Genomic DNA, 13,328 nt, shown 5'->3' on the forward strand with positions numbered 1-13,328 from the left:
ATCAACATTGATCAGATGTTAGAAAAGCATTGTGTAAATTGGAGCAATAGGCTGGCACAATTGGAAATAAAATGGATAATGAGAGTGGATTCTGTTGAACCCAAAGGATTGAATGAGGTCCTTAGTTTTGACCCTTTCCTGTGACAGTTTTACTACACACATGGTACATTATCCTTATGCCTGAATACGCTTTATGCCTGATATATCTGCATATTCACTCTTATACATTGTTGTTTTAGTGTCAATTAGTGTGTACCCTAACATACGTACATACATATTTATTTAAAGGGGTTGTCCAGTCCAAATCTATAAGTCTGAGGTCACTCTGTGTGACTGCAGACTTATGAATCGCCCCAGTGCTCGCACAAGCAGGCATTTTCATTTCGTTGGATAAAAACATAAAGAAAGGCCAGTTTGGATGTGTCCACTTCATATGTGAAATGAAGACCTATCCGAGAACAGTCGAGAAATAAAAAAATAAATTAAAAAAATGGCTTGGGGTCTCCGTAATTAGCTGAGTGAAAGCCAACGGCTGGGGGCAGATGTTAATATACTGGGAAGAGGCCAATAGCCATAAACGTTCCCAGGCTATTAATATCAGCACACAGCTATTTGCTTCGCCTTTACTAGTTATTATATGGGAGGCCCCTTGAAAAAAATGATGTGGGGTCCCCCTATATTCAATAACCAGCAATGGCTAAACAAACAGCTTCGGGCTGATATTAATAGTCTTCCAAAGGGTCATGGATATTGGCCCCCTCCCAGACTAATAACATCAGCTCTCAGCTGCCCCAGAAATTGCGCATCCATTATCTGTGCCAATTCTGGAGCTTAGTGGTAGCTCTTCCCACTTGCCATGGAGCCGTGGTATGGGGGTAATATTTGTGGGGGTTGATGTCAGCTTTGTAATGTCTGTTTACATCAAGCCCAGGGGTTTGTAATGGAGATGTGTCTATAAGACGCCTCCATTACGAAGCCCATAGTGAAATGTAATAAAAACACAGATAAAAGTCCTTTATTTTAAATAAAAACACAGATTCCTTTATTTTAAACAAACACTCCCCACCCTCTTTTTACCATTTATTAATGTAAAATTAAAATAATAAAACACCATATTCTTCACCTGTCATGAAATATCTAATGTTCTCATACCTTGTGCAAGGTATTGCACTACTTGATGCTTTATGGCAGCAGAGAGATCCTTTTTCTTTCCGATATTGCTTGAAATATGTGACCTGCTCAATAATGTGGAATGTCCTTCTTAAGTAGTTTTCATTTAATTAATCACCTGGCAAACTACCATTCACAGGTGTTTGAGATTGATTTCCGTGAGCCGAAGACCCTTGAGACACAAGACGATCCATGAGTTTATTTGAAAAACGACATTTTTATTTTTATAACACTTAAATCCCATTTACATAATACTTTGGAACGTGGTGTAGTCATATGCATATATTCACTTATGCTTGTGAAGTTTCTGCGCTATTCGCTTTTTCTCCCCATTTTTATTTTCTTTTTTGTATTTTCTGCATTTTGCACATTACACTTCAACTTTTTGAACAATGTAATGTGGAACTATATTTACAGTATTTAGATTCATGTATAAGGAAAATATAGACATTTTTAATCATTTTTGCACTTTACACTTTTTGTAAATATGTTCATGTATTTTCTATACAGCTTATATCTTCTGTTTTGCCTTATATAGTTGTGCTTTACTTATTCTTGCTGCACCCCAGTGCTTATACTATTCTTTGTTGCATTTACCCACACTGGCAGTGTGTGCTTGCCATGGCCAACAAGCGATTGGTTCCCATGGTGATGCATCCTGTGACTTTGTCTTCTCTCCACCCTCCTCTCTAATGCATCAGGGTTGGCTGATGATATCGCGTGCCGAACTAGTGGCTTATGGGACGCATCTCAGCTAATGAAAGTGCCACTCCATAACTCTCTTCTTGCTCATTGGAGAATCATTATATATAAGAACAAAATTCTCGCTCTATGTCTGTACTCCCTGGAAGAAGCTAACTTAAAACATGTGAAAGGGTTCAGGTCCAGGTTCTCCCAGGTCTCCTCTATTGATTTATCTTTCATTCTCCTTTAAGCCACTGTTAGACTCTATTGTCATTTGACTATTTGTTTTACATTCATATTTATATGTGGTTAGTCTATGGGCCACTGGGCCTACTATTTCTTACATTATATACTTACAAATTTGAATATGAATGTACACGATAATCTTGTAACTTGACTGTCGGCAAGCCTCCAAGGTGGGATGGATCTCTGTATCCCATACTCTTTCATTATATCTCATTATCATAATTCTGTTTTGTCTTTGATTAATTGCAAATAAAGATTGTTACATTTTATGTGCGTGTTTATCCTTCTATTGCTATTGGGTTTATTTGTACATTCATACACTTTATATCTATGCTGTGTATATGGAAAAAACAACACAGTTTTTGTCGAATGGATGAATCATTTTTATACTGAGAATACATTTAAGTATATTACATCAGCTTTCTTGCAGCATTACAATCTGATAGAACCATTTATCAGGCAGAGGTATGATACAGTAAAGTCAGGCAGGGAATCTATTAATATCGTAAGGTTAAAGTCCAATCATATGCATATTGTACTTCATTGCTTTTGTATGTTTCCAGGGCTTTTGAAGGTTAAACCAACTCTGTTGGAGATTATATAACAATTGCCTATTTACATGTGATTATAGAACATTTCTACAGTTTTTGTTTTAATGTCACTTCACAACAATTTGGGACATCATGATATAACAATTGAGCATGATCACAGATGATAGAGTGAAATGTCTACAGAATGGTTATGTGCTATAGCAGAGGTCCCCAACCGCCGGTCCGCGGACCAGGACCGGGCCGTTGGGGTTTTTCAGCCGGTCAGCGGCGCCGCTGACAGTTGTAGAGGATCAGCAGGGAGAAAGCCAGCATGTGATCAGTAGCCTATAAGAAAAGAGGAGGAGGGACTGGCAGTGAATAGATAATTAGCCATGCGGCCCTACTCGCAGAATGTGCTCAGGCAGGAGCAGGGACAAGCAGGTCATGTGTGTCCAGCGCTCCTTCCCCTCCTGCTAGCTGCGAGTTGGAGGGGGAGGGGCTCTGGATGCTAATGGGCAGCTAGATATGACGTCAGGTGTCCCACCCTTATGACTCCTGTAGCTGTGTTCTGGTGTCGTGCGGCACAGCAGCAGATTTTCTGGTTAAAGTGAAAAAAGCAAATAACAGTGAAAATTCATAGCAGCAGTGGCTGTGTCCAGTAGCAGCAGTAGTGGTCATCATCATCAGATGGGACCTAGATGGGACAGTCTTGTTGCAGGAAAACAAGCCCAGTGCTCCCACTGATCCAGGGAAACAAGCCTGGTGCTCCCACTCATTCTGAACCTATGGTAAGTTGAATCACATTCTCATTATAAATGTCATAATTATATGATAAGTATGCACAAAGCTCCACCCCTCCATAACCCCACCCACATATGACCAAAGCCCCGCCCCCACCCCCACCGGGCCATTGAAAACTGGTCTTGCTTAAAGCCGGTCCGTGGTGCAAAAAAGTTTGCCGACCACTGTGCTATAGTACCACTGGATGCCACTGTGATAATGTCTATACACTTAATCACAGTTACTATTAACTCATCAAAGACATGATTAATTTTGTCTTTTGTTGTATGTTTGCTTGTAATTGCCCTATTGTACAATAGAGGTAGCAAGTAGCATCTCTTTTATGTGATTTCTGCAAATTCTGCTAATGATTGCATTACAAAAATATGGCTGGTATTCATGTTTTATTGTGTAGGCACAAATGCTGTAGTTAGTTTACAGTCATATCATTCCTATGCATGGATCCCAGTGTCTTACATTTATGCAGCTATAATACATATAGATGGCCTCAAAATAAATCAACTCCCCTCTGGCAACTAGCAAAGTATCAACAAAGAACCGAACAGAGTAAATGGGATAAAAAATACATGATCTTTATTTGGAAAATATTTAAAGGGAATCTATCACCCCCTGGGACTTTTCAGACCGCTAGTATGGGCATACAGGTGATAGAAAGGTGAATCTATACTTACCTGTATGGCCCATATTCCAGATATAGTTGCTGTGTAATAGCAGCAATAATTTAATAAAAAAGCTACGTTTCGCGTCCCCCGGACACCAAGAAATGCCCACCTACTAGCCCTATTTCCATACTCAGGGCCCTGTGACGTGCAGTTCCTGGCTGGATCCCGGGCACCGGGAAGGCAGAGTGACTCACCAGCGCCTGCGCACAAGTACCCTGCTGCACAACACTACACTGATGGCAGGGAGAAGAGCCCCATCCGTACAGAGGAAACAGCACAGGCGCGGGATCCGGCTAGGAACTGCACGTCACAGAGCCCTGTGACATGCAGGGGAGGTGGGGTGAGTATGGAAATAGGGCTAGTAGGTGGGCATTTCTTGGCGTCCGGGGGACGCAAAGCTTAACTTTTTTATTAAATTATTTCTGCTATTACACAGCAACTAGACCTCTAATATGGGCCATACAGGTAAGTATAGATTCACATTTCTATCACCTGTATGCCCATATTAGAGGTCTGAAAAGTCCCAAGGGGTGACAGATTCCCTTTAATATATCACATAACATATATCATATACTCAATACTAGACAATATAATAGGTACCAGAAAACAAAAAGCTAATGACTGAACACTGATCCCACCTGGTGTACTTTAAGACTATCAAAATTGTAAAATACAAAAGCAAAAGGTATGTAGCATAGCAGGCTATAAAGTATATAGTGCCTTATTGTATCCAAATTCAAACAAAAAACTAAAACCATATGTTATAAGACATTATCCAATAGTATAGATGAATTACTATGTATATCAAAATATGACTGCTTGTTTCACTGCCTCCACATGCGGCTTCGTCAGGAGGTGTCCTCTACGTCCTGACGAAGCCACATGTGGAGGCGATGAAATGCCTTGTCGGTGTGTCTTACAACCATGAGTATAGGTATGTTTGTGTGACATGCCCTTCTTCGCTATAATTTATAAATGCAGTGAAATTTTAATATACATAGCAATTCATATATACCATTGGATAATGTATTATTGCATATGGACTTAGCTTTTTGTTTGAGTTTGGATACAATAAGGCACTATATACTTTATAGCCTGCTATGCTACATACCTTTTGCTATTGTAAGTCAAGTAAGTATTGTAAGTATAGTACTATAGTACACCAAGTGGGATCAGTGTACAGTCATCTTTTTTTACAGTCTTTTTGTTTTCTTATACCTATTATATTGTCTAGTATTGAGTATATAACATATGTTATGTGCTATATTAAATATTTTCCAAATAAAGATCACATATTTTTTATCCTATACACTCTGTTAGGTTCTTTGTTGATATTTATGCAGCCATGTATATGGTCGTCCAGGAATAATAAGCTTGTAGCGCCCCCAGCAGGTGAAGAATACCACAGGTGTTAACTGTATAGTGGTGTGAAAAAGTGTTTTACCCCTTCCTGATTTCTTATTCTTTTGCATGTTTGTTATACTTAAATGTTTCAGATCATAAAACAAATGTAAATATTTGACAAAGATAAGACAAGTAAACACAAAAAGCAGTTTTCAAATAAAGGTCTTTATTATTAATGTAAAATGAAATTCAAACCTACAGGCCCTCTGTGAAAAAGTGATTGCTCTCCCCCCCTTAAAACATAAATAAACTGTGGTTTATCACATCTTTGGGAAGCTGAGTTCAATTTCCCTAGCCACACACAAGCCTGATTATAGCCACACCTGTTCTCAATCAAGAAATCACTTAAATAGTACCTGCCTGACAAAGTGAAGTAGATCAAAAGATCCTCCAAAGCTAGACATCATCCTGCAATCCAAAGAAATTCAGGAACAAATGAGAAAGAAAGTACTTGAAATATATCTGCCTGGAAAAGGTAACACAGCATTTCAGAAAAGGAACATTATACCAACTGTAAAATATGATGGTAGTAGAGTAGAGTTCTGATCTGGAGCTGGTTTTCTGCTTTAGGATCTGGAAGTTTTGCTGTTATAAATGGAACCATGAATTCTGCTGACTACCAAAAAATCCTGAAGGAGAATGTCTGGCCATCTGTTTATAACCTCAAGCTGAAGGTCACTTGGGTTATGCAGCAGGACAATGATGCAAAACACACCAGCAAGTCAACCTCTGAATGGCTGAAGGAAATCAAAATTAAGATTTTGGAGTGGCCTAATCAAAGTTCTGACTTTAATCCGATTGAGATGCTATGGCATGACCTTAAAAAGGCAGTTCATGCTCAGAAACGCTCCAATGTTCCTGAATTACAACATTTTTGAAAAGAAGATCAGGCCGAAATTCCTTCAGATCATTGTCAAAGACTCATTGGCAGTTATCGCAAACACTTGATTGCAGTTGTTGCTGCTAAGGGGGGCCCAGCCAGTTATTAGGTTTAGGGAACAATCAGTTTTTCACACAGGGCCATGTAGGTTTGGATTTCTTTTTCCTTTAATAATAAAGACTTTCATTTAAAAACTACATTTTGTGTTTACTTGTATTATCTTTGTCTAATATTTAAATTTGTTTTGTGATCTGAAAGATTTAAGTGTGACAAACATGCAAAACAATAAGAAATCAGAAAGGGAGCAAACACTTTTTCACATCACTGTATATGACAGTTGACACCGTGTAGCATCAGCCGATCGGAGCTATTTTAAACTGTCAAATGCAGCAGTCAATCGCCACAGCAGCATCTAAGTGGTAATGTGGTTTCACACTATCGGCCCAGTGTAATAACTGAATTGCTGTTTTTTGTTCTGCATCTGAAAAATCTGAATAAAAAGAGATCAATGTTATTTACCCCAAAATGGTACAGAAAAATCTTCAACTTATCCTGCAAAAAGTGAGCCCAGACAAGACTCTGTTCGTCAAAAGATAAAAATGTTGCAGCTCTCAACTATTGTTTTTATAAAAACAACATTTTTACTTTGTGATAGTAGCAAAATTAAAAAAAAAAAAAACTATATAAATCTGATTTCACTACAATCTTACTAACCCGAAGAATAAATTGTTCTCATCACTTTTACCAAGTAGTGAACTGTGCAAAAAGAAATATAAATAGTAACTGACTTGCATGTTTTTGTTCATTCTTTGTCTGAAAATACTGAATAAAAAGTGAACAAAAATGTTTATGTATCCCAAAATGGTACCACAAAAATTTTCAACTCATTCCCCAAAAATTAATCTCTCACACAGTTCTGGTCATAAAAAAAATAAGAGTTATGGCCCTCAGAATATGTCAATTGAAACTATTTTTTATCTATAAAAAGCATTTTTTGTGTGTGGTAGTAGTAAAGCATAAAAAAACAGATGTAAATCTGGCATCACTGTAATTGTACTGACCCAAACAATAAGGCTGTCTAATCACTTATACTGCATGAAAAATGACATAAAAATAAAAACTATTATGCTGCTGTTTATTTACTCATTCTCCCTCACAAAATCGTAAAAAGGCTTGGTTCACATTTATCCAGCATTCTCCACTGAGTACCTATGTTAGGGTGTAATTTCCCACAAATTGAAATTCAGAGAACACCCCCGACGGAACCACTCACTATAATGAGTTTTATAACGTCATTTTGGACTCGGTCTGGTCTTTGTTCCAGTGGCGTCCCATCATTTTAGGCCTCTTTTAAGCACACAGATGTGGTCGACCACAGTTATGTGTACACAAAAAAAGATGGATAGAACACCAGAACAGATGCCAAACTGAGTCCAAAGTGTCGCCATCTGCCTCATTAGAGTGAATGGTTCAATTAGCGGTTTCATGTGAATAGCATATTTGTGGGATTTACACGGAAACCCCGAGGTAAGTGCTCAGCATAGAACACAAGATTATGATCCCAGCCTTACACTAAAAGCGATAAAAAAATGTTACATACCCAAAAATGTTAGCAATAAAATCCCTAACTTATTCCACACAAAACAAGCCCATAACTCAGGTCTGTCAGCTGGCACTGGAAACATAGGGGTTTTCTACTTTACTAGTAGGACAAAGGCTCAGGAAAAGTGTCATGGCTCCCACAACCTCAAATAAAATCGAGTGAAATATGTCCTCCCAAATCCAAGTGCCCCCTTCTTCTGAGCACCAATGCCTACCTAAATCACAGTAAGTGACTATATGTTTAGCATTACTGTTGCCGGGAGAGCCCAATTAACAATTAACATGGTGCATCTCGCCAGAAGCACAAGCTGGGCACAATGTATTGGGGAGCTACAATATATGGGGGGCACTACACTGTATGGGGGCACTAAACTGGTATATTTTCAATTCTACAGAAATAAGCATGGCCTGGATGTTACAAAGTGAAAACACCTGTATAGACAAAATAGTCACTGCAGCCATTGATGAATTTATGATGTGCAATATTTAAAATGGGGTAATCTCTGTGTTTTTTCTACTGTTCAAACACTTTTGGGGCTACATAAATGTCACCAGCAAATTATTCCAGCAAAAACTGTGCTCCAAAAGTCAAATAGCGCTCCTTCCTACGCCCTGCCATGTAGCCAATCAGAAGTTTCCGACAACATATGGAGTATCAGCGAAATCGAGAGAAATTTCTCAACAAATTGTGGGGTTCAGTTTCACCTTTTAACCCTTGTGTAACTGACAAATTTGCAGCTAATAAAAAAAAAGTTCAGCACAGTATTACCATTAAAATTTTATATTTCCATGTCCCAATGTTATAAAATTCTGTGAGGCACCCGTGGGTTCAAAATACTCACAAAACCTCTATATGAATTCCTTAAGGAGTGAAGTTTTTAATATGGGGTCACTTGTGGGGGTTTCTCCTGCTCTGCATATTCAGTGCAGTTGACTGCACAATGAGTGGTGTTTGGGCTTGTTTTAGATGATAATATTACTGCATTTTTGCAGCTGTATTATAGATTGAAATTCTAATCTGACTGAGAGGAAAAGAAAAAAAAATAATTCTAAATTAATTGGTCTTTTTGTTTTATTATTAGAGCACAAGCAATGATTAATATGTTCTGATGCAATCTCTTGAGATTTGATTCCCCTGCTCATAGGAATTCAATCACTGACTTAATTTTCCTTGTTTTTTTCACAATGGCATTCATGAATCAAATATCCCATTAGGGTTTTTTATTTCTTATCATTTTTAGATATATTGCGCTTTTTGTCTCTATGTTATTATTGGTTCTTATGTATTCCACACCCTATACACGCCCTGTAGGACGTGTCTTTGAATATTGACCTTCCTTCTTTGTCTATTTAAACCCCATTCTGTTACATTGATCTTCTGTATGTAATCTATTTTTTTTAAAAAAAGAGTTTGGTACGAACTTGAAACATTTAATAAAGCAACTGTTAGATACTACCACAGCGTGGACAGACTACTTTTTCAGCACCAGCATAGTCAACCAGAAACACCCATCTCATTTTACTCCTTGTCTGAGAAGAAAAAGCATTATAATCCTACTTTAAATTAATCAAAATTCTAAAAAGATTTATCAATGACGTAATATATATCTGGGGAGGAGATGAGAAAACTTTCCATTGTTTTGCAGAATAGATTAATAATAATGAACAAAATCTGACCTTTACTTTTAATTATGATAAAAAGGTTAATTTTTCAGAGGGATATGAAGATATTTGTAAGAGAATAGTCATTGTCTACAAAAACTGTGCACCTTGGTTACAAAATATTTTGAAGGGGTAATTTCAAAGGTTTAAACTAGATTGTAGCAATTAGGTCGACTTTGAAACTCAATCTGATATTATATTAATGTGTAAGAAATAGACATTCCTCCCATGTAATAAAACTGTCAAACAGTCACAAATCATGCACACTGGAGCGATTCAAGCATATCACCGAGCAGCTATAAATACTCGGTGCTCGGCCCGAGCGTACTCGGCGAAAGGGTTAACAGAACATACTTGCTCAACACTAGTAATTACGTCTGTTTAAATAATTTTGCTGTAGCAATGATAATGAAAAGTCATACTATCAGTGTGAAGATATAGAGAATATATATATATATATGTGTCACCCTGACCTGGATGCCACAAGTGTAATTAAAGCTGTGTCTGAGAGCAAGGGGGAGGTTCTCTAGTCAGGGGAACATTAGCATGCAATGCCTCCTGTCTCAGGCCAGTAGGGGGAGCTGGCTGCCCCTATAAAAGCTGGTACTGAGGGCAGGGTTAGGGAGAACTGGATTGCCTGTCTCAGCTCTGAGACGTGTCCCAGAGTGGAGCAGGGACAGAAAGTTGCATTGTAACCTAAGAGGAAGTGTGGCAGGAGGAGAGCCACAAGCCAGAGACCAGAGGCGAAGAGAGCCTGTCTTGGCAGATAACGGACTTAATTTACCAGACTTTGGTGTCTGAGGCTGGAAGGATTCCACATCCCCCAGCAGAGAACCAGTCCGCAAGGGACTGTACATTCCTTGGCCTAAGAAGCCTGGAGGCCCTGCCACAACCGAAGGGACCAGTAAAGCCGTACAAGGCTGGGAGCAGAAAGGAACCCACGTCGCAGGCCATACAGGCGAGAATACACGGAAAGCTTGGAAACGTGGGCTGTTACCCTATAATGAGGAGATAGCCAGAAGGAGCGCAGAAAGCACGGTAGGCCTACACCCTCACCCTGACCAGGGCCAATTTCCCCGTTGCTCTCAGACATCCAGGTCCCCTCCTAGCTGGGACTGTTTGTGGGTCAGTTTGCCTGTTTAGTAAAGACCCTGGACTGCAACCTGTTGTCTGTGTGCTCCTTGCTCCTCCAGCACTATCAGCACCGGGACCCGCACTACCATCACTCCCAACATTCACTATACTGCCCTGGGGCCGCACTCTTCCCGTGGGGAGTCACACTACCATAGCTGCACACCTCATCAGCCCCAGCGGTCTGCATGCAGCGGCGGTTCCTAATAACCGCAATCCACGGGTGGCGTAGTCGGACATAAACATCAGTACATAACGGACTACCACTGGCCTGACCACCCTGAGCCACAGAACCGGGTTGCCACTACTACCCCCATGGTTCCCCTATTGCCCGGATCCGAGTGCCCCACGGCCCAGGGGGCGAGTCATATATATATATATATATATATATATATATATATATATATATATAGTTGAAACCCGAAGTTTGCATACACTATTTAAAAAGACACATATCCATGTTTTTTTCAATATCTGACATGAAATCAGAATAAACCTTTCCCGGTTTAGGTCAGTAAGGATTACCATAATCTACTATATAATTGTCTTATCCCGTCTGTCTGTCTGTCTGTCTGTCTGTCTGTCCAGGAAATCCCGCGTTGCTCATTGGTCCGGCAGCGGCCAATCAGCGCCGCGGGATTTCAGAAAAAAGATGGCGGCCGTTAGCGGCTCATCTGCGGGACGGAGCTAAGCAGCGTTGCAGCCGGGAGATGAGCGCCGCGAGGCGCTCATCTCCCAGCCCTTACCAGCAGAAGGACCCCGACCACCGGAACCATCTGCGGGACGGAGATGCAGCAGGGAGATGAGCGGTGCGAGGCGCTCATGTCCCAGCCGGCAGCAGCGGAAGGACCGCCGGCGTCGCTAACCTCCATGCAGAAGGGAGGACCAGGGAGCGGCGCTGTGGGTCGGGATACTTCTGCTGCGAGTGCCCGCTCATGTTCCGGGTTCTCGCAGCGGAAGTAGCCGCACAGGCAGTGCCGCTCCCCGGTCCTCACCAAGACAATTCGATGATTGGTCGCGGTCTTTGGACCCGACCAATCACTGATCTTAGCGCAAAAGTTAAATACCGCTGTGCTGATTGGTCGCGGATGCTGCCCGCGACCAATCACCGATTTGGGCGCCAAATTTAAATATCGGCCGCGACCAATCAGCACAGTAGTGGTTAACTTTAGCCGCAAGATCAGTGATTGGTCGCGGGCCAAGACCGCGACCAATCACCGATTTGTGCAGCACATTTAAATAGCGGCCGCGACCAATTGGATGTCAGCGCCTCTCCCCGGTCCTCCCTTCACACCCTAGCCGCATGGATGTCAGTGGCGCTGCCTGTGCGGATACTTCCGCTGCGAGAACCCGGGACATGAGCGACTGCTCGCAGCCGCAGCAGAAGTATCCCGACCCGCAGCGCCGCTCCCCGGTCCTCCCTTCACACCCTAGCCGCTGATGTCCCCACAGTATCAGCATGGTGTTACAAAGGTCTGGACATTTGTGTTAAAAATCGCTGATTGGTCGCGGGCACCGATTTGGGCGCCAAATTTAAATATCGGCCGCGACCAATCACCGATCTTGGCTCCGCATTTAAACACCGCTGTACTGATTGGTCGCGGACCCTATTTAAATGTGGCGCCAAAATCGGTAATTGGTCACGCCCAGCGTCGGCGACCAATCAGCACAGCGGTGTTTAAATGTGGAGCCAAGATCGGTGATTGGTCGCGGCCGATATTTAAATTTGGCGCCCAAATCGATGATTGGTCGCGGGCAGCGCCCGCGACCAATCAGCGATTTTTAACACAAATGTCCGGACCTTTGTAACACCATGCAGATACTGTGGGGAGATCAGCGGCTAGGGTGTGAAGGGAAGACCGGGGAGCGGCGCTGCGGGTCGGGATACTTCTGCTGCGGCTGCGAGCAGTCGCTCATGTCCCGAGTTCTCGCAGCGGAAGTAGCCAATTTGGGCGCCACATTTAAATAGCGGCCGCGACCAATCACCGATCTTGCTGCCACATTTAAACACTGCTGTGCTAATTGGTCGCGGACGCCAGCCGCGACCAATCAGCGAGCTTGGCGCCAAATTTAAACAACGCTCTGCTGATTGGTCGCGGATGCCAGACGCGTCCAATCAGTGAAATTGGCGCCAAATTTAAACAACGCTCTGCTGATTGATCGCGGTCGCTGGCCGAGATCAATCAGCAGTATTGGCGCAAAATTTAAACAACGCTCTGCTAATTGGTCACGGCCGTCAGCCGCGACTAATCAGCGAATATGGCGCCAAATTTAAACACCGCTCTGCTGATTGTTCGCGGCCGGCGACCAATCAGCGATTTTGGCGCCAAATTTAAACCCCGCTCTGCATCGCTCTGCTGATTGGTCGCGGTCGCCGGCCGCGACCAATCAGCAGTATTGTCGCCAAATTTAAACACCTCTTTGCTGATTGGTCACGGTCGCGACTAATCAGCGATTTTGGTGCCAAATTTAAACAAGCTTTCCATTCCTCACTAACACGGTTCGCTGATTTTTCGCGGCCGCCGCCCGCGACCAATCAGCGATTTTGGCGCCAAA

This window comes from Phyllobates terribilis, unplaced genomic scaffold, assembly GCF_046119375.1.
Source record: "Phyllobates terribilis strain yellow unplaced genomic scaffold, ASM4611937v1 Scaffold_1__5_contigs__length_1240528914, whole genome shotgun sequence".
NCBI classification, from domain to species: Eukaryota; Metazoa; Chordata; class Amphibia; order Anura; family Dendrobatidae; genus Phyllobates; species Phyllobates terribilis.